This window comes from Rhinoraja longicauda, chromosome 1 (assembly GCF_053455715.1).
Source record: "Rhinoraja longicauda isolate Sanriku21f chromosome 1, sRhiLon1.1, whole genome shotgun sequence".
NCBI lineage: Eukaryota > Metazoa > Chordata > Chondrichthyes > Rajiformes > Arhynchobatidae > Rhinoraja > Rhinoraja longicauda.
The window spans coordinates 118,726,565-118,753,240 of record NC_135953.1 but is presented as its reverse complement, the minus strand read 5'-3'; the positions used below and the strand labels follow the sequence as shown (position 1 = coordinate 118,753,240).

Sequence of the window (26,676 nt, the reverse complement as noted above, 5' to 3'; positions counted from 1 at the left end):
TCCTTATTCGAGGATGATGCTGCATATTTCCAGTCCGTGCAAGCAATGCCTGTACCACTGCCCTTATTTAATACTGGGATAAGTGTCTGACCACAATGCACTCAGAACACACTTTACTTTTTATTCATGACACCACATGAGACCATTCAGCCCACCTGGTCACTGAGTTCAATCAGTCCCATTCCCCCTTCCTTAATTCCTTGTTGCATATTTCTCTCATATGTCCAACAACTTCCCTAAGACTTTTTTACACAATTATTCTACACAATTAACCTACTAGGACATTTTGAGGATTTAGGAGGACGCCAGAGAACCTTATGGAGATACACATTGTACGGAAGAGATTTTACAAACATCCCACAGCCAGCAACCAAGGTCAGGATTGAACCATGGTTCCTGGAGCTATGAGGCAGTAACACTGGTGTACCACTGTGCTGCCTGTCATTGATATCTGTGCTTACTATGTAGTTCTACCTGTCATTGCTGATAGTTAGTAATCAGACCTTTTTATTTAAACAAATTCTTCCCATATACATCATGCTCAAAGAATAGAACATATTTCTTAAAGCAAGTCAGGAAAGTGATACATTAATTCTAAAGGAAATATTAAATATAAGTTATGTACAGTTGAAAACAGAGCAATGTGTGGCAGACTCACATCATGATGGAAACAAAACAATCATTTAAAAAATACAGGAACTGTGATAGGGGAGTTTACATACAAGAAATATCATCTTTATTCTTTCCTGAATTTACTAGTTTTCTTTTCCATTCTCTGGCAAGAGTATTTCTGTAACCGAATGTGAAGTACGAGGAAATAGATCAAATTTCACATTTCTTTCCCTGCATGGGAATAAATTTCGATTGTAATAAATTCAGATTGTGAGTGTCCATCGTTTGAGTGCTGTGAATGCTAGCCATGTACTGACAGGGCATTGACAGTGTGTATGAATTGTACTGAATACCATATTGGTAAGAATGTTGAACACATGCCATTGATGGTGAGGAGACAGACTACAAGGTTAAACAACCTACGATGTGAATCTGACATCCAAACTTGTCTCCTGGAGCTTGCTCCTCCAGTTAACTTCTTCCCTGAAGCATATACAGCTAAATCCATGCACCAACAAAAAGTACACTCCCCACTCCCACCCTGCCTTCCCTGCAACATTGCTATTTAAAGGGATCATGCACTATTTACAGAATCGTGTTGATAGATCTCTTCTCCTGTTTCTGTGAGTCTACAAATGTTTGATGCTTACTGGTGTTGCTTTAAGATGCAAAAGTCCCTAGGCAATAGTGTGACAGCTGCTACAGGAATTTTGTCGACAAGAACCATGGGAAGTAAACCTGACTGGGCCGAATGGAGAAGAGCCTATGGGCTGGACTATTTAAAGTAGGTCTTACTGAGTGCAATATCCCAGGTATGGAGCCTGCTGCAGTAGGCTAAAACTGTTTCTTGTGTGGCGGTAAGCCCACAATAAATGGTCAAACCTTATGAGCAGCCAATACTTTTTTTTCCACCAACAGCAGACAAACTAGACCCAACTTCAGTTGATGACACTCAAAATGTGGTCAAAGGTATAGCTGTGGAAACTCACATGGGCCCAAGCTATGCCTCTCTTTGTGGACCAAATGTGTGTCATGATATTTATGATTCCATATTTCTGTGCATGCCATTAATTTTAGTTTGTGAGCATCAATGAGCATCCTCTAACTTAAGAGCTTGCCTGGAAGAATGGGCAGACAACAGGCAGAGTGCAGCAGGGTATTTGAAGAGGAGAAGACAATGAAGGGCATTCAGCTGGTGGCCATGTCATCCTTTGATTGTAGACACCCTTCACCCTTTTCACAGTTTCAGTTTATAGGAATCCTGCTTACACCTGATGCAGGTACAAGAGACCATTTTGTTATGTTGGGCATGTCACTGCAGGCAAGCTTTTACTCGTCACGGCCATTTGCAACACAAGCCCCTTGCTATAGCATACTGGCAATGAACAGCTCACTTAGCACTGACTGGATGCTACACTCAATATAATTAGCAACAGGCATAAAACCCGCAAAAGGTTCAAAATTATCATCCATTACAAGGGTCTTGTTTGTCTTCGGGAGCTATTAAATGCAGTCAGTTACAATTTCTCAATAGCAACCGAGACATTTTTCCTGTAGAGTCTTAAATCCTTTGACGGTAATATACTGAGAGGTTTGGTTGCACCTTATGAAAGTTCATAAGTTCATAAGTGATAGGAGCAGATTGACCCATCAAGTCTACTCCACCATTCAACCATGGCTGATCTCTCTTTCCCTCTTAACCCCATTGTCCTGCCCTCTCCCCATAACCCCTGACACCCATACTAATCAAAAATCTATCGTCTGCCTTATAAATATCCATTGACTTTGCTTCCACAGCCCACTGTGGCAATGAATTCCACAGATCCACCACCCTCTGACCAAATAAATTCCTCCTCATCTCCTTTCTAAAGGACGTCCTTTTACTCTGAGGCTATGGCCTCTGGTCCTAGACTCTCCCACTAGTGGAAACATCCTCTCCATATCCACTTTATCCAGGTAAGATCTCTGAAAGGCATTCAGTTTTCATCCAGTTTTCATCCAGTATCTACTGTATACAGTATGTTGTAACCTTCTGCATGAAAACAAAGCAAATTCTGCCACAGGCGCAAAGATCCGCCATCAGATTTCTATCCATGAAAGGGGGAAACTTATACCTCTCTGTTCCTGTCAATTTTAATTTATGCACCAATTGAATGCCATACATAAATACCATCATAAATACCATACAGACTTGCTTCAATTCAACAAAATAAAAATGACGTTTCTACAATTCTAGCCATGTCCATTGAAACTTATTTCACAATATTTAACCTTGCAAAAGATTTAATGATTGGAAGTGTTTGGTGTTTTTGTCACACTGAAGTGCTGAACAAGCTAATTCATAATTAACATAGTTATATTTCTATAACAGATTGGTAAAACTGGATGATGTTTTCAGTTACTTTGGTATTGCTTATTTGACTGTCAATGTCTGCAGTGCAGCCAGATATTAAAATAGATGGAACCATAATGACATTAGCATTAAAATGCAGAGTAAATTGCCAGAAGCAAAATATCTGTGTGAGTTATAAACCCATTTTGCTATATCTAATTTATTTGTGGTTATAAATATAATGATAGGTGAACTCTATCCTTGCAATACATTCCAGTGCAGAGATTTTGGTTATAGATTGATAGTAATAGAGTAAAATATTTTATAGATGCCTCAAGTTGCTTTAACATTGAATACTTATGTGAACATTAAAGAAAAGATTAAATATGGCCTACCTGATTTGATGATCTCGTTTATGCTATTCTAATACTGTGTTGTTATTGTTAGTTAAAACTAAAACTGTGTGAAATTAATGTTTTAATGTGGCCACAATTCATTTGCCTAAATTGGATTTGGGTGAATTCACATGTGAATTATAACTCATATATCCCAATGATATAAAACCTGACTCACAAGGGTGAAAATGTCTGCCTAATTACTTTTCTTTCTCCCAAGTTTAAAAAAAGTTTCTCTTGTATTTTTCATATCCGAATTATTTGGTTCCAGGCAATTTGCAAGGATCAGCTTCACCTTCTCATCTTGAAATTCTCTTAACAATCTAAAGTAGTGTTATAGGAAAGCAGGAACATAGTTGCATTGTTCATGGCCTCAATATGGCCTCAATGTTCCACCGTTCAATGAAATTAGGTACATGAACTCCATCCACCTCCTTTGGTCCATATCCCATTCAACATTATCAAGCAGACTTCTGTTCATCCCCAATTTTAAAATTCGGATATTTGTCATTATCAATTCTTTTCTCACTATTGCAATCACAATAGAGGCTTTTATAACAAATAACTTTTCAGAATATATTTGGGATAAAAACAAAAGTAATCAAATTGCTGCACCTTTCTGTAAATTAATGGCTAGATGGGTCTGTTTGTCAGAAACATGATGAAAGTTTACATTATGTTACACCACAGTTCTGGTATAATATGTCTCACAGCTTTAAGGTTACCATATTGACTTCACATACATGCTCGCCTCTGCATAGAACTTGATTCCAGGATCTGTTGATCCATGTGTTTCCATAGAACATACACCAATCTGTAGCAAATTTATCCAATGCATTCCTACAGATTTGTTGATGGTTTTGTTTGACAAAGGAACTGATACTTCAAACTACCCATCCTGAATCCATAGCTCAATTATACAACTGCATCTATCGATATATCTACAGTTTTATTTTTTTCAGTTCAGTGGCAATAAACTAAACTGAACTGAAAAAAACAGAACTGTAGATATATCGATAGATGCAATTGTATAATTGGGCTATGGATTCAGGAATCAACAGATCCTGGAATCAAGTTCTATGCAGAGGCATAGAAATCTATAATATAAACAGAAAACCAGTCACCCTTCATTAGAAATACAGTTTTTAGCAAGTAGAATGGAAGGTCTCTGATTAAGATGAGAAAGGGAGGTGTGGTTGCTTGAAAAGTAGAATCATTTTCACGTACATGTTGTCTAAAAAGGTGAGGGGACAAGCTATTTGTAGTTAAATCATGAAGGCCGTAAAGCGCTTCATCATAAGAAAAGATGCTGTTCCCTGAACTTACATTGAGTTTTAATGGAATAGAGGAGGAGACAGCGGGAAGTCAGAATGGGAGTGGGAAAGGAAATTGAAGTGATAGGTTAGTGGAAGCCCAAGATTTTTTTGAACATTGTAGAGGTATTTGCTAAAATGGCCATTCAATCTGGATTTGGTCTTCCCAGAGATTGTAATGCGAGCAGCAAATATAAGATACACACACAGAAAATAAGTCAAATGTAGAATGCCTTTTCACCTCAAATGATGATAGAAGAGAAGATACATTAATGAGTGGTGTATCTCATACTCCAGCATGAGTTGGTGAGTTGAGAAGGGAGGGTTGGTCGTGGGATGATAGAAGAATGCCAAGGCTGAAGCAATTCCATCCAAATGTTGAAAATAGACGGGAGGAAGAACAAATTTAGGCATGTCCCCATTTTTAACGATAATGTATGTTATGAGCTATGTTGCTGGAAAATAATCATTAAACTGTTGATCTTTGTCAAACCACTGAGCTAATCGAATTCTAGTTCTAATCAAATAGCCTTTTTCTTAGTTTATGGTGGTGCCAGAAGCTTATAATTCAATGTCCAGATTTTATAGTAAAGTAATGTTATGAACATTGAATTTTAGGTAACTAACCTGCAACTAATCTTTCCTTTCTTCCCCCCTCCCTTCCCTATGTTCCACCTGGATTTGCATCCATTTCTCCCCTTCCATCTACATTCCTTGCTCTGGCTTCACAATTCACCCCTGTTCTATCCTTTATCAGACCTTTTTTCTTTTCATCTCCTCACTTGTATCCACTATCAATCACCAGGCTTTGACCTGCCTCTCCACTCTTCCAGCTTTCTTCTCCCACCCCACCACAATCAGCCTAAAGAAAGGTCCTGACCCGAAACGTAACCCATCCATGTTATTCAGAGATGCTGCTTGACCTGTTGAGTTACTGCACACAGTATGGAATGGGAGGGGGACTTAAAGTGTTTGGCAACATACATGATCCCGAACACACCTGCTCAGTCCGCCTAAACCTACTGAATCACCTGTCCCTATACGTCTTCCCTCGACTCTGTCCAAGGATCCCGACAGTCCTTTCAGGTGAGGCAGAGGTTCACTTGCACCTCTTCCAATCTCATTTACTGTATCCGTTGTTCCAGGTGTGGACTCCTATATATCGGCGAGATCAAGTGCAGGCTCGGCGATCGTTTCGCTGAACACCCCCACTCAGTCCACCTAAACCTACATGATCCCAGTTGCTAAACATTTTAACTGCCCCTCCCATTCCCATACTAACCTTTCTATCCTGGGTCTCGCCCAAAGTAAATCGGAAGAACAGCACCTCATATTTTGCTTGGGCAGGTTACAACCCAAATTGAATGGGTTCATAACCCAAGTATGAATATCGACTTCTCTAACTTTAAGTAACCCTTGCTTTCCCTCTCTCCCCATCCATCCCCCAACGTAGTTCTCTGACCAGTCTGACTGACTTCCTGATTAAATTTTATCTTTGTATGCTTCGTTGTCAGCTTCTCCTAGATACCAATGATCTATTCTATATATTTTTTGATCTGCATCCCCTTTGAAGTCGTTTTCACATCCTACCCTTCCATATATCTGTGTCTCCCTCTCCCAAGACTGTGTCTATAGAAGGGTCTCAACCTACTGGATTCTCCTGCCTAATGTGGTGGTAGCAATGTCAGGAGTCAATTAATTGTTCTGGAAATGTTATGTATATAATAGCTCAGTGCCATTGCAGTTGAAATTATGTGACAAACCAGATAACTCGATATGGGAGCTTTAACTTGCTTTTGTCTGCTGTGATGCCTTTCTGATGGAAGAAAAAGAATACAGAAATCGTATCTAAACCATATTAAACTTATGAATATACACTAACAGAATAACTAAGAATAACTAAGAGTAACTAGGTAAAAGCACAGCATGGGAAAGCAACCGTTTGCCTTTTTCTTTCAAATTCTACTGGAACCTGAACCTGTTTTATTATCCTCTGGTGTGTATTTATCCTCTGTATAAGTTTGATCTACTAATACAGCAATAATATCTGTTGCATGATAATGTCCAACTGAAAGCTTCAAAACTAAGCATAAATTGGTGGATAATGTAACCTGAATGACAAAAGCAAACACATGCCCAATATCTACAGGAAGGTAGCGTATAGGGAAAGGTTAAACAGCAAGGCTGTGTAGATGCTCTGCTGAATGTAATGGCAAGATCAAATTTTCAAAATGGGCAGCTGGGGACATTAAACGGCTCAGCTCCATTAAGCAGGAAAGAGTGCAGAAAAGATGTACGAGGATATTGCCAGGATTCAAGTGACTGGGTTATAGGGAGTGATTGGACAGGCTAAGACCACATTTCTTGGAGTGCAGGAGGCTGAGGGGTGATCTTATAGATATATGATTATGAGGGACAGAGATAGGCTGAATGCACATACTATTTTTCCCACAGCTGGGGAATCAGGATCTGGACGGCATAGGTTTAAGGAGAGAGGGGAAATATGTAATAAGAACTTGAGGGACAACGTCTTCAGACAGAGTGGAGTACATATAAGGAATGAGCTGTCAGACAGAGTGGGAGAGGGAGGTACAATGACAAGATAAAAAATCATTTGGATAGGTACTTGGATGGAAAGGGTTAAACAAGACAAATGGCATGAGCTTAGTTGGGTACTTGTTTGCATGCATAAGTTGGCCTGGAGGTTCTGTTTCTGTGCTGTATAAGTCTAGGGATGTGGACTTTGCAGTGGAGAGCAACAAATAGATACTGCCTTATGAGGAAGAATGAACATCAAGTTAGGAGGTAACGATAAAAGGAACTGCAGATGCTGGTTTACCAAAAAAAGTCCAAGTATTGGAGTAAATCAAGGGGTCAGGCAGCAACTCTGGATGACATGGATAGGTGACATTTCAGGTTACAGAGAAGGTACAAATTAGAAAATTACAGCATTACGGATACAAATAAATGATGCAAGGTCTGCAATGAGGTACCCTGTAGATTGGAAGATTGGGATTATGCCCTAGTTTACAGGTGTATTGTTCAGTAGTCTGGCATCAGTAAGCAGGTCACATACTCAAGGTTATTTCCACCCCAGTCATTACCTCCTCTCCCCTCTCCCATCGAGCAGAAGCAAAAACTTGAAAGCACACACCTATCAGAGTGTGACTTTTGGAAGTGGCGTTCAGCATCAATGGTGTGGAAGTGGAGATGGTAGTGCTTTAAGTTCCTAGCCACAAATATCATCAACAATTTGTCCCAGACCAACTCCATTGACACTGCAGTCAAAAAAGCACAACAATGCCTCTACTTCCTTACAAGGCGAAGACCATTTGGCATGTCTCCAATGACTTTTACTAGCTTCCACAAATGCACCACAGAAAGATCCTTTCTGTAACTTTAACAGTGCAACACTGCAACACGATATTCTACACTCTGGTACTTTTCTCTGTGCACTACCAGTTGTACTTATGCATGGCTTGATTGTGTTCATGAATAGTATGATGTGACTGGATAGCTCACGAACAAAGCTTTCCACTGTATCTTGGTACGTGACAATAATAGAGCAATATTAATATCGAGACCAAATCAAGACTGAAGCAAGATTTTTGTTGTTGTGTGTGTGTGGCACAAAACAGCAACTCTTCCAGTGTGGCAGTCTGTAGAATGGTTTGCAATATTAATGTATGCTTGTGCTAAGAAACCAAATCAGCCCACAAGTAACAAGCACAATGCATTCACTTTACGCGGTCTGTACATTTTAAGCAAATGTTCGAGAACAAGATCACCGTAAACTTGTAATATTCCCTTAATGAATTTCAATATGTCAATCCAAATTTTGCCTGGCAGATAGAATGAAACATGTTCCAATGGCCAGATATTTATTTAGTGTGTTTTGTTGGTATTAATTTTCTCTCAGTGAAACTAATGAACAAAAGGAAATCCTTTTAAAAGATGTTTGGTATGGTGCGCTTTATTTTATCGACACACATTTCATCTCACAAGCTTCATAGACGATGATGGCATCCTATGGGGGCATACTGAAAATGCGATTATTTATTCATGTCGATAAACACGGAACCTGATGATAACAAGAGTCATGAATTGTGAAATAAATGCAGGAATTTGTATTCAGTCTGAAGACTGGTGCTTTTTCCTTTCCTTTATTAATGAACAGGTCATTGAAAGAGCAGAGTGGATAATCCTGCCTTTATAATACATATTGAACATAGTGAATTTAGTAATTTACTCAGCATCGTCATTTCCCTAGAGTAAGGAATGTGTTGGGTTGAGTGAAATTACAGGATGAAGTTGTATAAAAGGGCAATAATCTAGTGGAGATTCAAACCAGATTGTTTTCACGGACCTATCTCAGCCCTCTTGCAGTCTGCAATTGCTCTAAACCCAGGGAACTGTGTTTTCTTCCCTTCCCTCCAAGGGTAATAATGAAGTATACAAGTTTGCATGCTGTATTTTATCAGAGTAATGGATATAGATTGAATTCAAAACTTCTTCAGCAGCTGCTATCTTAATAAAGGTCTCCAAAGGTTGCAATTTTATTGCTGAAAGAGAATGACAACAGCTGCCAGGAAGTATACATATAAATTCTCTGAACAAATATAAAAATATGTAAAAAGCAACAAAAGATTTTAGGATTTCCAGAAAGTTGTTTAGTTTTGTCAGTGGTCCGAATTTGTTTTCAGATGTCACAATAGCACCCCCTAGTGTGCTATGAGATGTATTGATGCTACGGGGTGTACTGCAGTTACTCCTCTGAAATATCAGAAGAGTAACTGCAATACATCAATACATCTTAAATACAACTATTTTTGTGAAACATTATATTTCCATGGATTTAACTTTTTTAAACCAAAAGGTGGCATATTGTTTATTTCTAGAATTTATTCATTATCTTCTCTCATCTTAGTGGTTATACTTTACCAATTTCAAAACTTCTGCATCCACCAATTTGTAATATATTCTCAGGGGAAGAAGGCTCTCGACCAGAAACGTCATCCATTCCATCTCTCCTGAGATGCTGCCTGACCCGCTGAGTTACTCCAGCATTTTGTGATACCTTCTCAGGGGTTCTAATGCATTCTGTAAATCACGAATAACCATGTGAAGCTCTAAACAATTAAAAAATTATTTTGCTCCCTGATGATTGAATGGAAAAACAAGGTACAGCTTTGCAGTAAACACAGCTGTGCAGCCCCATACAGTACTGGGGCCAGCTTCTGCTAAATTTGTTTCTTGTTTCAGACTGGGAAAGATCAAGAAATAGACTTACCTACGCTGTGTATGTGTGTGTTCCAAAAAATTCTAACTATTTTTCAAAATGTTCCTCTTCTTATTCCTCTGATTGTTTCATCTAATTTAGTTAGTATTATTTACATCTTAACCTAGTTATTTATTACCAGTGCTTTATTTGTGAAGGTATGCGTCGATGTAGCATTCTGGCTCTTCATAACGTAATTTAATTGATGTTTATTAATCGTGTTTTGATAATGGATAACGTAAATGCATTAATTTGAACATTTATTTGTTTAGACTTAGAGTTCAGTAATATATTACGGGTTAAAGTGTCCTCGATGTTGGGTTTATTGATGGAAAAAAAAATTGAGAAATGTAGTTGATTTTCAATGTACCCATTTATTACAACAAAAAAGGAGGCCTAGTCAGCCTCCCAACACAGCAATCCTATCAGTTCCATTCTCCCTCTCTTTAAGATGGTAGGTCTTAAGGGAGGGTATGTGGTATGTGTGAAAAGAGTCTACTAGAATGGTTTGCAAATAACTGTAAAATGACTACTTAGAGGCATTTTCACATATTTTGGAGAAATGTGACACAACCATACATGATGTTTCTTGTGTATCACTTGAGTATTTTTTTTCACTAAGGACAGAGACAAATAAAAAAAATATAGGCAGCAGGATTGTCATCTCTTATTAACCTGTAGCTGCTCAGATTGGGACAAATTATATGCAAATTTGGTATTACCTGCTCATTAACATGCTTCAACCATCCACTCTGTACTAATTCCACTAGTCACACCCTTGGTATTGGGGGTGTGGGTGGAGGAAATGAACAGGGAAGGAGGAATTCTGAGGAATTCTGCAAATGGCTAAAAGGGATTGAATAATCCCTGCATAAAATCAGTGTCACCTCTCTAAAGTTGCTAGGAGAGTGACTTTATCAAATCATTACAATGTCACTAAAGAGTGAACAAACTGAATATTTTCAAGTCCGAGATTTTTGCTTATTAAGGGAATCAAGGGATATTGGATTAGTCCAATATATTCATCTATTTCACTCCATTATTTCTTTGTTCTTGCTCTTTCTTTTTGCAAATTTCTCCTCAATGGATTATTTAGTTTTAAATCTTTCTCTATATCCCCAGTCACTTCTTGGTCTAAGCTGTGCTGAATTAAATGTCCATACAATATCTTACTGAATAGTGAAGCAGGCATGAGGAGTTAATTGTCTACTTCTGCTGCTGTTTATTATGGTCTTAAGAGTTTTCCCATTCTTCTCTCGAAATGAGGGCATTTGGGTTAAACAAAAGCAGGAAATTTTAAAGAAGGCTTATTAAATTAAGTAAACTAATTTACTTAATCTCAAACCTGTGGAGAGCACATCTGGTGCCATGGAACCGTCAGGAAGCTTTCCGTGCTTTGGACAACTGAAGGTGCTGGACATGTTGTCAGCTGGAGGAGCTCCAGGTTACAGAGTTTGAGCAACAATTGATGTCACTAAGTCCTCCTGCCTGAGTATTTCAGGAGATCTTGACACAATTTAAATGAGTGGAAGCAGAGAGGAACTGGATAACTGCCAGATAGATACAAAAATAACTGGTAGATAATTCGGAGTTGAATATGGTTTAGCTTAGTTGAGAGACACAATGCAGAACCATGCCAACCAGCTATCCCAGTGCACAAGCACTATCCTACACTCTCGGGGCAATTCGCAATTTTTACCGAAGCCAATTGACCTGCAAACCTGTACATCCTTGGGAGTGTGTGAGGAAACCGGAGCACCCGCAGAAAATCTACATGGTCACGGGGAGAATGTCCAAACTCCGGACGGACAGTACTGTAGTCAGGATCGAACTCGGGTCTCTAGCGCCGTAAGACAGCAACTCTACTGCTGCTCCACCATGCCACCCCTATGGGAAGTAGAGAAAGGATAAGAAAATCACAGCACATACTGTATTGTCTGTGGATGATGTTCTGAGAACACATTTCTCTCTAACCATTCTTTGGCTCTGCATATTGATAAGGCAAATGTTTCCCTAGGGAGGTGCAGCCGAGCACAGACAATAGCACTGTGGAATGCTCCCAGCTATATAGGAGGGGAGCAGGAGGTGGCTGAGCATAGAGCATCAAGCAACAGAGGAGGCTAATGTTGTTGTGCATACTTGATCTATATCAATATACAGAGGTTCATCTTGCTTTAATTCTCAGGTACTGATTTTTAAATTGTAATGTGAAGTGATGAAGCAACTGCAGTTTCTGAGAAAATGAAATGCTCCCCAATGGGACGGATGGCCTCAGGTTACTGAGCATTGAGGTGACCACAGTAGTATACAGTATATCTAGCATCAATTATATATCTAGCCTTTGATCCACCAGATGGCACCAGCAATGGCTGCCTCGCCGACAGTTTGTCAGTCCTTTCTTTTTTTGTGTATTAATAGTATGTGTTAAATGTATGTTTTTAGTGTTCTTTAGCTTGTTTTATGTGGGGTGGGGGGGGGGGGGGGTTGGGGGAAACTGGAAACTTTTTCTAATCTCTTACCTCGACCGAGATGCGATTTTTTTCTGTATCGTATCTCCGTCCGTACTGCGGCCTAACATCGAGGAGTTAGATGTTAGGAGACTGTTTTGCTGGAGACTGACTTCATGAGCTCCACCGCGGTCACTTGCGGACTTTCCATCAAGGAGGTCGCGATCCCTTTGCCAGGGATCGACCTCGGAGCTCCAACCGTGGGTGCTTGCGGACTTAACATCACGGCGCCCGCGGTCTCTGGTCAGAGACTGACTTAGGGAACTCCAAGCCGAGGAGTTTTGACCGCCCCGACGCGGGAGTTTGGTTATTCACATATCACTGTATCTTAATTGGTACTTGTGACAACAAAAGACCTTTGAAACCTTCAATTATCTTGATTACCTTCCACGGAGCTACCAGATACATATTCTACCAGAGACATACATTATAGATGCTTTCCAGGATCAGTAATAGTGTCAATTTTGCCTGATGCCTGGCAAACTTGTGCTAGTACTTGCATATCTGCCTTGCTTCTCAAGATTGCAAGCTGCTATCAATTTCACACACAGGGCAATGCACAAGAGAACCCATATATCAACCATGAATGATCATCAATCATTCGCGATCAAACTTAAACAACTTAAGAGTAAATGCACAATGTAAGATTTTGCTTTTTTTTTCAAAAATAAATTTTATTCATAAAAAATATATACAAGAATAGTGCATGGCATTCCTTACATTCATGGTGTCTGTCAGTCTATCTATTCATCATGTTATCAGGCCTATATATTTATAGTGTTGACACATTCTACATACAAGACACCAGGGCTACTCATATGGATGATGTCCTTGGAAGATATAAATTTCAAGTGTCTGCTCAAGATATGCTAAGGTGCCGGAATAGTTCTGGAAACACCCTTCTGTAAATGTCAGTAAGTGTCTCTAGAATTATTTAGCTGTGCCGTGTTCTGCAGGATATTGATAAATATTGAGAAGGTAAATTTGAGGAAGATTCAGTACATAATGTCTATGGATGATTCTCACAGAAGATTTGGACAAAGAACACCTTATCCCAGTTCTTACACCAGTCACTCACATTAGTGTCTGTGACTTCAGATATTTCTTCATAACAGTATAATTTTCAGTTATCTGAAACTGATAAAATAAGTTTAATTTATCTGTAGCAATGAAATTATCAAATCCAATGGCGATTGATTTCATCCCTACCCTCCACACTCATACAGATGTAACCCATGCTACATCCAAGAAAGCAGACCAGTGCTTGTACTTCCTCAAAAGGCCAAGAAAATACAGTCCATCTTCATTTTAAAAAGCATCCCATCTGGATGCATCACAGCTTGATATGGCAACTGTCCAAGGCCACACCAAATTACAGATTTGTGATAGTTTGGTCCATTGTGCAAATCTGCATCCCCCCTTCCCCACCTCCCACCAATCGACCATCTATATTTCACACTGCCTTGGAAAAGCAGCCAACATAATTACCTAGCAGGGGAGAATCGCTGTTCACCGAGGCCGATCTCCCAGGATCAGGCTATCCCTTCGCACTTGTGGGTGCTGACGCCTGTGAGATCCCCTAACGTACGAAACTCATCTGTAAAATTTGTGGTAGTGTGGATTGTATACTTGCTGATATTTATTATTTTGGTGGCACAGTGGGGTAGCGGTGCAGTTGCTGCCTCATAGTGCCTGAGACCTGGGTTCAATCCTGATTACAGGTGCTGTCTGTGCGGAGTTTGTACATTCTCCATGTGACCACTTGGATTTTCTCTGGGTGCTCCGGTTTCTTCCCATATTCCAAAGATGTGTAGGATGTAGGTTAATTGCTTCTGAAAATTGCCCCCAGTGTGCAGGATGTGAGGTGGGATATAACATAGAACAAGTGTACGGGTTATCGATGGTCGGTGTGGTCTCGGTGAGACAGAGGGCCTGTTTCCACACTGTATCTCCAAATAATCAATGACCACTCACACCTGGTCATTCAATAGGTCCACAGCTGATGCCATCTCCCTGACCTTACATTGATCCCTGAAACACCTGGGTAGGAAGGACACCTATGTCAGACCCTCTTTAGTGGGTGGTGAATCTGTGGAATTCTTTGCCACAGAAGGCTGTGGAGGCCGTCAGTGGATATTTTTAAGGCAGAACTAGATAGATTTTTGATTAGTGCAGGTGTCAGAGGTTATGGGGAGAATGGAATGGGGTTAGGAGGGAGAGATAGATCAGCCATGATTGAATAGCTGAGTAGGCTTGGTGGGCCGACTGGCCTAATTCTACTCTTATCACTTATGACTTATGACCTTATGACTCCTATTCATAGACTACAGCTCTGCTTTCAATACCATTATCCCAACCAAGCTCATCTCCAAACTCGTGGAGTTTGGACTCAGCACTTCCCTCTGCAACTGGATTCTCGACTTCCTTACCAACAAACCACAAACAGTGAGGATAGGTGACAAATCATCCTCAGCACTGGCACCTCGCAAGAATGCTTTCTCAGACCCCTACTATATTCCTTATGTACTCATGACTGTGGAGCCAAATACCAAGCCAACTCCCTTTATAAGTTTGCGGACGGTACCACCGTAGTGGGCCAGATATCAAATAATGAATACAAGAAGGAGGTTGAGAAGCTTGTAACCTGGTGCCAAGCCAACATCTCACTCGATGTCTGCAAGATAAAGGAGATTGTGATTAACTTTAGGAAGCAGTACAGTACACACATACATTGATGGTGCCGAAATAGAGATGGACAAATGCTTCAAGTTCTTTGTAATAAATATCACCAACAATTTGTCCTGGAACAGCTACATCGAAACTCTAGCCAAGAAAGTACATTAGCGCCTCCAATTCCTTAGAAGGCTTAGGAAGTTCGACATATCCCCTACAATCTTCACCTATCTCTATAGATGTGTCGTAAAAGCATTTGATCGGAGTGCATCATAACATGTTTAGGGAACAGCTCCATCCAAGACCGCAAGAAATTGCAATGTTGTGGACATAGCCCCGACCATCACACAAACCATCCTCGCCAAGGCCACCAGCATAATCAAGGACAAGTCTCGCCCTGGTCACTCCCTCTTCTCCCCTCTCCTATCAGGCATGAGCTACAGATGTTTGAAAACACATACCTCCAGATTTGGGGACAGTTTCGTCCCAGTTGTTATCAGGCAACTGAACCGTCCTCTCACCAGCTAGAATGTGGTCCTGACCTCCCCACATCTATCTCATTGGAGACCTTACAACTAACTTTAATCAAACTTCATCTTACACTAGTTGTATTCTTTATCTGTACACTGTGAACGGCTTGATTTGTAATCATGTATCGTCTTTCATTTGACTGGAGAGCATGCAAAAAAAAGCATCTTACTGTACCTCAGTGCACGTAATAATAATAAACTAAACAAAACTAAATTTCGATCTTCTCCCCTCTTCCCCTTGGAAAGCACAAACCACCAGATTCAAAATAACTTTGTTGCCATTGAAAACAGACTCTTGAAAGGATCTCTTACTTGCTAAGGTTAGGAGCAAAGAGGTCCTTCTACAGTTGTACCGGGCCCTGGTGAGACCGCACCTGGAGTACTGTGTGCAGTTTTGGTCTCCAAATTTGAGGAAGGATATTCTTGCTATGGAGGGCGTGCAGCGTAGGTTCACTAGATTAATTCCCGGAATGGCGGGACTGTCGTATGTTGAAAGGCTGGAGCGATTGGGCTTGTATACACTGGAATTTAGAAGGATGAGGGGGGATCTTATTGAAACATATAAGATAATTAGGGGATTGGACACATTAGAGGCAGATAACATGTTCCCAATGTTGGGGGAGTCCAGAACAAGGGGCCACAGTTTGAGAATAAGGGGTAGGCCATTTAGAACGGAGATGAGGAAGAACTTTTTCAGTCAGAGGGTGGTGAAGGTGTGGAATTATCTGCCTCAGAAGGCAGTGGAGGCCAGTTCGTTGGATGCTTTCAAGAGAGAGCTGGATAGAGCTCTTAAGGATAGCGGAGTGAGGGGGTATGGGGAGAAGGCAGGAACGGGGTACTGATTGATAGTGATCAGCCATGATCGCATTGAATGGCGGTGCTGGCTCGAAGGGCTGAATGGCCTACTCCTGCACCTATTGTCTATTGTCTATTGTCTATTGACTGCTGAACTCCCAATTTATCTTGTTGCAGCCAATTGACTTTTTAAAATTTGAACTTTCTCTGTAGCTATAATGCTATTTTCTGCAGTTTATTTTCTCTTTTGCATAACCTGATGTACTCATGTATCATGTGTATGGATTTGGCTGGATAGCACGCAAAACTATTTTCACTGTGTCTCAGTACACGTGATAATAATAAACTAATACCAAAACCGATACCATGCCTATTCATTGCATATCTCAGTTATTAACCGTTATTCTCATAAAGCAAAATGCAAGTTAAAAATGGAGCTTGCTAGATGTTGACTGTGATTAGGCAATGCAGTGCTCATGCAAAATAAGACATTTTTGTAATTCTGAGAAACAATGGAAATCTTGTTCACAGGATGCCAATGAAATGTGTAGCTTTACCTACCTTTCCTGATCTGATTAAGTCATTAAAGCATTTCCGGAGATGAATGCAGGAATGTGCCATTTGATTGTGCTGCTGACCTCCTTAGCGACTTTCAGCCATGGCGTTTAGTTAAAGCCACAGATTTTTTCATTCCATTGTCTCTCCTCATTCCCGCTGCAACAGAACTTATTAAATCCTGGCATAATCTATGCCCATCCAGAATACAACAAAATTATTTCCTTTCGATAGTTACAAATTCTAACTATTCCAAACTCTTTTGAATTGATTCGAAATTCACATTCAAGTCAGTTAAGTTCTCATGAAGTCATGCACTGGAGGTGCCAAAGTAGGAAGTTACATTTGACTGAATTGCCCTGGTGAAACTGTGTTTTTCAATTTACCCATGATTTCTATCTGATTGTTCACTACTTCCAATACACATCTACTTTTATCCATTTCAAGCATTCAATGGAGTTACTATTTGTGCTTTTGCATTAAAAAGTTTATTGGTGACATTCAAGGCTCATTTTGTTTTATACAGGTGAGACCAAACTATATGGGAATTGGGCAGGTGCAGGAGGAGCAATGAATATACTAAATATGGAATGGGCTTAACTGAACAGAAAATAGACTGGCAGGCAATTAAAAATGAGCAGGGTGCCATATACTCCAAATTCAACACTTTCCTAACATTTCCAATTCTGAGTAGCTCTGTGGAAGAGGCACATTCCCTAGAAAGGTGGAAATTTATGGATTTATGCAAGTCATGGTGCTGTTATATCAATGGGAAAACAATTTCCTGTAAACCAGGGGTCTGAATGGAAAGGATGCCACATTATTTCTTATAATGCGGTACTAAGAACCACCAAACTCGAGACACACGAAACTGCAGATGCTGGAATCTTGAGAAAAACACAAAGTGCTGTTGGAACTCAATGGGTCAGCAACATGTGTGGAGGGTTTTGGGTCGGAATATCTCATGAGCCTTCAACGTAGATCAGCAAATAATTTGTACATGTCTTGGCTCCACCTTCCCAAAACTCAGATTGTCATTGAGAATTTTCGCTTGACTATTTTAATTTCAGTCTATATATTGTAGTGTTAATAAAGCATCCAGACTGGTCCCGCCTGGCGCCGCCGGGTGCTCGACGTCTTCCAGGGGTTGGCTCATCCTTCCATCTGAGGACTACCTTGATAGCTGCCCGGTTCATGTGGCACGGCTTGCGCAAACAGGTCGGTAACTGGGCCCGGGCGTGCATTCCATGCCAGACGGCAAAGATTCAGCGCCACGTCCGGGAGCCCATACAGGATTTTGCTGTGCCTCGCCATCGCTTCGACCACATCCACGTGGATATCGTGGGCCCGCTTCCCCCATCCCGGGGCATCACTCACCGCCTCTCTGTGGTGGATCGATTCACGTGGTGGCCGGAGGCCGTTCCGCTGGCTGACACTTCTGCTGCGACATGTGCCCAAGCTCTCGCTGCCCACTGGATCGCCCGCTTGGGGGTGCCAGTGGACATCTCGTCGGACCGGGGGGCTCAGTTCACCTCAGAACTATAGTCTGCAATGGATCGCCTGTTGGGGGTCCAGCTCCATCACACCACGGCCTATCATCCGCAAGCTAACGGCCTGGTGGAGCGGTTCCACCATCATCTCAAGGCTGCACTAAAGGCGCGGCTCACGGGCCCGGAGTGGATGGACACATTGCCGTGGGTTTTGTTGGGGCTCCGTAAGGCCCCGAAGGAGGACTTGGCTTCTTCCTCGGCGGAACTGTGTATGGTTCTCCGCTTACAGTTCCAGGGGATTTCATTCCATCGGTGCACGGACAACAGGAGCCGCCCTCGTCCTTGCTGCAGCACCTCCGTGAGGTGGGCTCGCTCTCTCCTGTCCCGACGTTTCGCCATGGGTTGATTCGTCCCCACACCCCGTCTGCTCTCCAGGACTGTCCGTACGTGTTCCTGCGTCGTGTCGCTCACTGGACGCCGCTGCAGCGGCCATACGAGGGCCCTTTTCAGGTGCTGCAGCAGGGGTTTTGTGGAGGGAGAGGAGAGTGAACATGTGCGCGAGCAGCTTGTAGTGTTAATAAAGCATCCCGACTGGACTAACCTGGCGTCTAGCCTTATTTTGGACTGAACCAATCGCTCCCGCCACAACATCTCATAAAAATATGCTGCATATCAGTCCAAATTCTTATTATTTACAATATATTTCAAGCTCATTGCCTCAATTATTTCTGCTGTAACCTACAATTTAATATCTGTTCTTGAAAGAACATATGTTCCACATTATCAAATACATTTAAGCTAAAAATTGTGAATAGGCAAAGTAGAAATGAAGAGAAGACACATCACTGTTCCTCAAGTAAACAATTCTCTATAGTAAAACTCTTCAACCTATGCCTATTTTTATGTATCGATTCAGTGCTATGTGACAATGTGCACCAATATGAATAGAGCTTCAAAGATTTTTGAAAGCCGAATTTCATGTTATTAGCAAACTGTATCATGACCAACAATGGTTCTACCTCCATTGATAAATTGATCCAATGAAGCAATGTTGGGTTTTGTGCCTCATTAACAATGGCTGATGTGTTTTCGAGTTAAGTCCTTGATGCGAAGATGGTTAGAAGAATTGAAATAGCCTCGAGGGGAAGGCTGATTGCAATTTTTTGAAAAGCAGTCAGAATATTTCGTAAAGGCTGCACTCATGATTTTAACAACTGATGGCAGTTTGGATTCCCTCTGCTGAATTGATATATTTTGGTATTGGTTTATTATCATGATGTATATCATGATAAAGTAAAAAAGCTATTGTTTGCGCGCTGCACAGTCAAATCAAATCATACTATACATAAGCAAAATCAGCCCATAAACAAGTATAACGTAGTGCCAATAACAAAATACAAGATCGCATAATATAGTTTTGCGGCATTTTAACATCATAGCCACAAAGCAAAAGTCAAACATCCACACTGAGTAGGTTGGAAGATTGGGGTAACACCCTAGTTTCTGGGAGAACCGTTCAGTAATCTGATAACAGAGGGCAAGAAGCTGTTCGTGAATTTGCTGGTATGTACTTTAAGTTTTTGTATCTTCTGCCTGATGGAGAGGGGAAAAAGGGGGAATGGCCAGAGTGACTGTGCCGGGGGTTCCCAACCTTTTTCATCCCGTTTACCGCTGGCAACTTTTCGAAAGTATATTTACCTCCACCCAGTTTTTGTTCAGTAATTTGAGTTTATACTTTTACCATAATATAAAGCAACCGACAAAGGGAACATTTTAAAATACTCTTTTTAACATTATTATTTTGTCCAAATTTACCCCCTGGGTAGGCGAAATTTACCCCCTGAAGGTAAATTTACCCCAGGTTGGGAACCCTTGAACCAATTGGTCTTTGATTAAGGTACTTGAGGGAGTTGATGGTAGGGAGGCTTGTCTGTGTGACGGACTGGGCCACATCCCTGCAAATCTTGGGCAGAGCTGTTGCACGGTGGCGCAGCGGTAGAGTTGCTGCCTTACAGCGCCAAGAGACCCAGGTTCGCTGATGTACATCAGTGAGACCATGCATAGAACCGGTGATTATTTCACTGAACATTTGGGCTTCGTCCACCAAGGCCTATTGGATCTCTTGGTTGCAAACCATTTAAACTCTTTTTCCCATTCCCATACTGACCTTTCTGTCCTGTGTCCCTATGGTGAGGCCACATGCAGCGTGGAGGAACAGCACCTCATTTTCTGCTTTGGTAGCTTACAACCCAATGGTATGATCATTGAATTCTCCAATTTTAGATGTAACAAACCACCCCCCTTTCCCCCTCCCCCCCGCCCCTCCTGGACTCACAACAATTTCTCCCCTGCACCTATACCCCTTTCTCTAGCTTCACAAATTGCAACTCTTCAATTCTTTTGTCTCGTACCTTCCCCTTTTCATCTTTGGCCTTTGTCCAACCATCCGTCTATCAAATATCTCTCCCCCCCCACCTGTATCCACCTATTAATTGCCAAGCTTTATCCAGCTTTATTTCACCCACCCCACACCCCCACCACAATTACTCTGAAGAAGGGTCCTGATCTGAAACATCACCTATTCATGATCTCCAGAGATGCTGCCTGACCCACTGAGTTACTCCAGCACTTTGTGCCTTTTTTTCTGAAACATCAGGACTTGGATGGCAAAAGGTAGTTAAAAGTACAAGAGAAATGCATGCTATTGAATAGATGAATGGAAGCATTTGTTGAAGGTGACCATGAGGATTATGTATGCCATTATTGTACTGCAATCTGAATAGTTTCTGGATAGATTTAATCTGATGTGCTACATCACAAAAACATCTGCAGCAGCTTTCCAACTTCTATTTAAATAGGACTTGGCCTGCAGATATATATCCTTCTTAGGTGAATGAGTGCTCCATAAGTCAATTTACAAAAATAGATTAGGCTTGATGTAGACTGCCAAGGGGGAAAGGGAGAGAGAAATAGAGAGAGCATGGTTAGAAGTAGACATAGAGATGCAGGAGATTGTCAGACAAATGGAAAATTGTTTATGAACAAGTAATTTAAAATTTTGCTCCACGTTTAAGCTTTGGAACATTTTTATATTATGTGAAATTCCATGCATTGCTATTTCAACAATGCTGTCACCCAATTAGCGGATATAAGAAATAGGGGGTCATTACCTTGAAAAGGAAGGAATAATAGACAAAACATAGACAGAAATTGTCTCATAAAGTGATTTATGATAATTTCTCTACTTCTCATTCCAATAATTCTGAAAGTAAGATAAGAACCCTGCCGTGGAAAAAAAACCCTTGCTATTCCATTGCAGAAGATACAAGTCACCACTGCAATACCCAAGTCAAGTATAGGAATGCACGGCCTTCAATTTTTGCAGGAAGTTATAGACATTTCCCGATACACTAAACTCAATAATTTTCAATAATTATTGGAAACCCTTACAACAAATACAACCCAAAAGGTTAAGGTAGGTAAAATATTGCATGCAGCAGCATCACAGGGACATAGACCTAAAAATATAAAAGGAAACAAAGTGCTGAAGTAACTCTGCGGATCAGGCAGCATCCCTGGATAGGTAGTATAAGAAAATAACTGGAGATGCTGGTACAAATCGAAGGTATTTATTCACAAAATGCTGGAGTAACTCAGCAGGTCAGGCAGCATCTCGGGAGAGAAGGAATGGGTGACGTTTTGGGTTGAGACCCTTCTTCAGACTTCACCTATCTCTGGATAGGTGACGTGTTGAGTCAGTACTCTTCTTCATACTAACTGTTCTTTTGTGTAAACTTGCATCTGCAGTTCCTTATAAAAAGACATAAATTTAACCAATTCTAAAAGACAGTAAAAAGAACAAAAAATAAGACGTTGCAAAACAAAATTAGAAAAATAAACAATTTCATGGTGGAGAAAGAGGTGGTCCCTTGTGTTCAGTGTTGAGGTGGGATTAGGGCGTGGGCTGGTTGTAGGAAAGTAACTGTTCCTAGAATTGGTGGTGTGTGACTTCAGTCTTCTGTATGTCCTACCCAATGATAGTAGTGAGAAAAGGATGGTGAAGATCCTTGATGACAAACGTCACCTTCTTGAGTCAGTGCCTCATGTAGATGCTTTCGATTGTGGGGAGAGTCATGTCTGCGATGGACCAAGCCTAGTCCACTCGCTGCAATCTCTTGCATTTCTGTGCATTGGAATTGCCTTACCAGGCTATGATGCAATCAGTCAAGAGACTTTCTGTAGATCAGTGCATGTTCCTTTAACATAGTGACCTCACCACTACTAACCACTCCCCATGGTCTCTTGTATAACTGTAGCTTCCCCACCTCCAGCTCGCTCTCTAGTGCCAGTGACGACCACGGACAGCTAGGGCATAATGTGTGTAGTGCTATTAATAAACTTATTTAGTAAAAGACTCTGCGTACGAGTGACATCCTTTTACATGGTGTCAGATCGGTAGACTTGCGTCTCCTGTTTATCGATTTTTATTTTATTATTTGTTTCTCCCAATTGTGTCCCCTCCTTCCACTTTGCTATGGCTTCCTCGTGTCGTCGTCCGGACACGCTCGTTTTCGATGGGGACATAGTGCACCGCTGGACGGTCTTCCAGCGGGACTACGAACACTATATCGCGATTGCCCATCCTGATGCAACTGCTGCAGTACGAGCTCACCTGCTCCTCAACCTGGCTGGTCCGGAGGCAATGGAACGATATGCTTCGTTCGATTTCGTCCCTCCGGAGGACCGCGACGACCCGGTATGTCTCATGGCCAAGTTCACTGCCCTGTGTGATATACCCACCAATAACATTATCGAGCGTTTTAACTTTTTCACGCGTCGTCAGGCTCCTGGGGAGCACGTTGACACCTTCATTGCTTCTTTGAGGCATATGGCTCGGAGGTGCCGCCTTGAAAAGATCACACCCGACGAGATGATCAGGGACGTCCTGGTCAACGGTCTCCTAAACTGCAAGCTACGTGACGAGCTCCTGATGAAGCCTGACCTGTCGCTAAAGGACGCCGTGCATGCTGCACGCATGGCTTCTGCTGTTGCCTCAGTATCTCGGCCGGCGTCCCATGACATAAATTTCACCGGACGCCGGCGGCCAAATGCCCCGCCGGTCAGGGTCGACCCCTCCGCGCCCACTACGGTCACCCCTCGCCGATGCCCAAACTGCAACTTCTCGTCACACCAGTTCAACGTTTGCCCAGCGCAGGGCAAAACTTGTAATTCCTGCGGGAAAATGAACCACTTTTCTGCAGCCTGTCGTTCTCGTGGGAGACCTGTCCCTGCTCCTAGAAGGAGTCTAAACAACCTTGCGAACAGTGATAGCGCAACCGGTTCCCAGCACCAACACGAGGAACTCCCCGATCCAGATACAGTGTTTTCGCTTTTGGGTGCACCTGCGTTGATAACGGATCCTTCCGTGCATGTTACTGTCAATGGACACTCCTTCCCTGCGAAGGTCGATACTGGTGCTTTTGCAAATGTTATGTCTGTTGGCCTCTTCAAGCAGATAAGCTCGGGGGAGAGGGTTACTCCTGACGACTCCCGCCTTCATGCCTATGGGGGAGGTGTTCTGGTTGCCGTGGGGAAGGCAACGGTTATCTGTACTGTTCTGAAGACCTCTCGGCCCCTCACGTTCCTCCTGCTAGCATCTGACAACGTCACCCTGCTGGGCGCCCGTGCATGCCAGGACTTTGGCTTGGTTTCATTCCACCGCGACATCCACCTGGTGGAGGCCCCCATGGACCCCCTGATCGAGTATCCCGACCGATTTGATGACGTCCTGGGGAAGCTGCCCTGTGCCTACAAGATCGTTGTTGACCCGGGGGTCAACCCGGTGGTTAGACCGGCCCACCGTGTGTCTTTTGCCATGAAGGGCCGCGTGGAGTCCACACTGCGTGGCATGGTGGACATGGGCATCCTCAAGGAGGTGAGTGCCCCCACCCAGTGGGTCTCCACCATGGTGGTCGCTGCCAAGAAGGATGCGAGCGAGATCAGGATCTGCATCAACCCAAAAGACCTGAACCTGGCTATCAAACGCCCGCACTACCCCATGCGGACGGTGGAGGACGTCGCGGCACAGGTCGGTCCAGCCACAGTTTTCTCGGTCCTAGATGCCAAGAGCTCCTTTTGGCAGATCCCTTTGGATGCACGTTCCTCCTTCCTGACCACCTTCAGCACACCTTTTGGCAGGTTCCGTTTCCTCCGCATGCCTTTTGGGATCAACTCAGCAAGCGAGGTTTTCCAGCGTACAATGGAACAGCTGTTTGCCGGGTTGCCGTGCGCCATCATTGTGGATGACATCCTGGTGTACGGGAGGGACGTCGCCGAGCACGACCGACACCTCCGCAAAGTCCTGGACAGGGCTCGTGAGATCAATCTCAAACTCAATCAACGGAAGTGTCGATTCCGCGTTGAGGAAGTCACCTACGTTGGCCATGTTTTCACGGCGGGGGGCCTGAAGCCAGACCCCGAGAAGACGGCGGCGATCACCGATATGCCCGCTCCCACTGACGTGCCCGGCCTGCAGCGCTTTCTGGGCATGGTCAACTACTTAGGCAAGTTCATACCCGACCTCAGCGAACTGAGTGCCCCCCTGAGGGAGCTGACCAAGAAGGAATATGCCTGGGCCTGGCTCCCGCACCACCAGTCGGCCTTCGTGGCCCTGAAGTCCAGACTCGCACGGACCCCCACTTTGCAGTTTTTCGACCTGAACAGGCCAATCGTCCTCACCTGCGATGCATCTCGGTTCGGCCTTGGTGCTGCCTGCCTGCAGCTCTATGACGACCGGCAGCTGCCCGTCTCCTATGCCTCTCGCACAATGACCCCTGCTGAACAGCGATACGCGCAGATTGAAAAAGAGCTCCTTGCCGTGGTATTCGCGTGCTCCAAATTCAAAGACTACGTTCTGGGCAACACCTTCACCATCGAAACTGACCACCAACCGCTGGTCTCTATTCTGAACAAGCCCATCCACGCAGCCTCGTCCCGTTTGCAGCGAATGATGCTGCAGCTTCAGCGCTTTACCTTCGATATCGTGTACCGCAAGGGCAAGGAGATGTTCGTGGCAGACACTTTGTCCCGTGCCCCACTACCTTCCATTTCCCGCCATCCGTACGAATCGGCTGACCTGATGGTGCTGAACGTCAACATCGTTCCATCTTGGCAGATGCAGTCCCTGGTCACACACACTGCCGCTGATCCTGCCCTGCAACAGCTGGAGAGCGTCATCCGCCGTGGCTGGCCTGACCGACGGTCTTCCCTGCCGGCTGGTGCCGTGCCCTACTTCCTGGTTCGGGATGAACTGGTGCTGCACGAGGGCGTAGTGGTGAAGGGTCACAAGGTCGTGGTGCCGGCCGCGCTGCGAGATCACTACTTCAAGACTGCCCACAACGGACACCCCGGGGTGGAGGCCACTTTATCCCAGGCCCAAGCACAATTTTACTGGCCTGGCATGGTTCGGGACATCCGGGACAGGGTCTCCGCCTGCGCTGCCTGCAACCGCCTACTACCTCATCAGCAGCGCCAGCCTCTCCTGCAGCAGCCGGCTCCCGAGTTGCCGTGGATGGCTGTTGCCGCCGACATTTTCGAGTGGCGTGGCAAACACTACCTGGTCCTGGTGGACTCCTACTCCAGCTGGTTCGAGGTGGACCTGCTGCCGTCCCTCACGTCTGCTGCCGTCATCGGGAAGCTTCGCCGCCACTTCTCTACCTTTGGTTCCCCGGCATCTCTCCAGTCCGACAACGGGAGCCAGTTTACCAGCGCGGAGTTTGCCGCTTTCGCCACCCTGTGGAACTTTCGCCACATCACCAGCAGCCCCGAATACCCGCAAAGCAATGGACTTGCAGAGCGCGCTGTCCGCAGCGCGAAGGAACTCATGGAACGTTGTCGGTTTACCAGTTCTGACTTGTACCTTGCCCTCCTCAACCTCCGCAACATCACCCGGGACCCCGCGCTCGGCTCCCCGGCCCAGCGCCTCATGTCCCGCACCACTAGACCCCCCATCCCCGTCTCCCAGCAATCCCTGAAACCAACGGCTCGCAGCCCTGCAGCTGTCAAGGAGCGCATCATCGAAAAGCAAGTCATTCAGAAACGCTCCTTTGACAAATCGTCCCGTACCCTTCCCCCTCTGTTCGCTGGCCAGGTTGTCCGGATGGAGTCCGCCTCGGGTCACCACCGGCTGGCCGTGGT

At 43.4% G+C, this 26,676-nt stretch overlaps 1 non-coding gene across 1 annotated transcript; it reads left to right on the top strand.

Moving 5' to 3' along the window:
- Positions 1 to 13,917: 13,917 nt before the first annotated feature.
- Positions 13,918 to 14,081, top strand: LOC144601188 (U1 spliceosomal RNA). The gene has a single exon (XR_013548264.1). It is a non-coding gene; the product is annotated as a U1 spliceosomal RNA (small nuclear RNA).
- Positions 14,082 to 26,676: the final 12,595 nt, after the last annotated feature.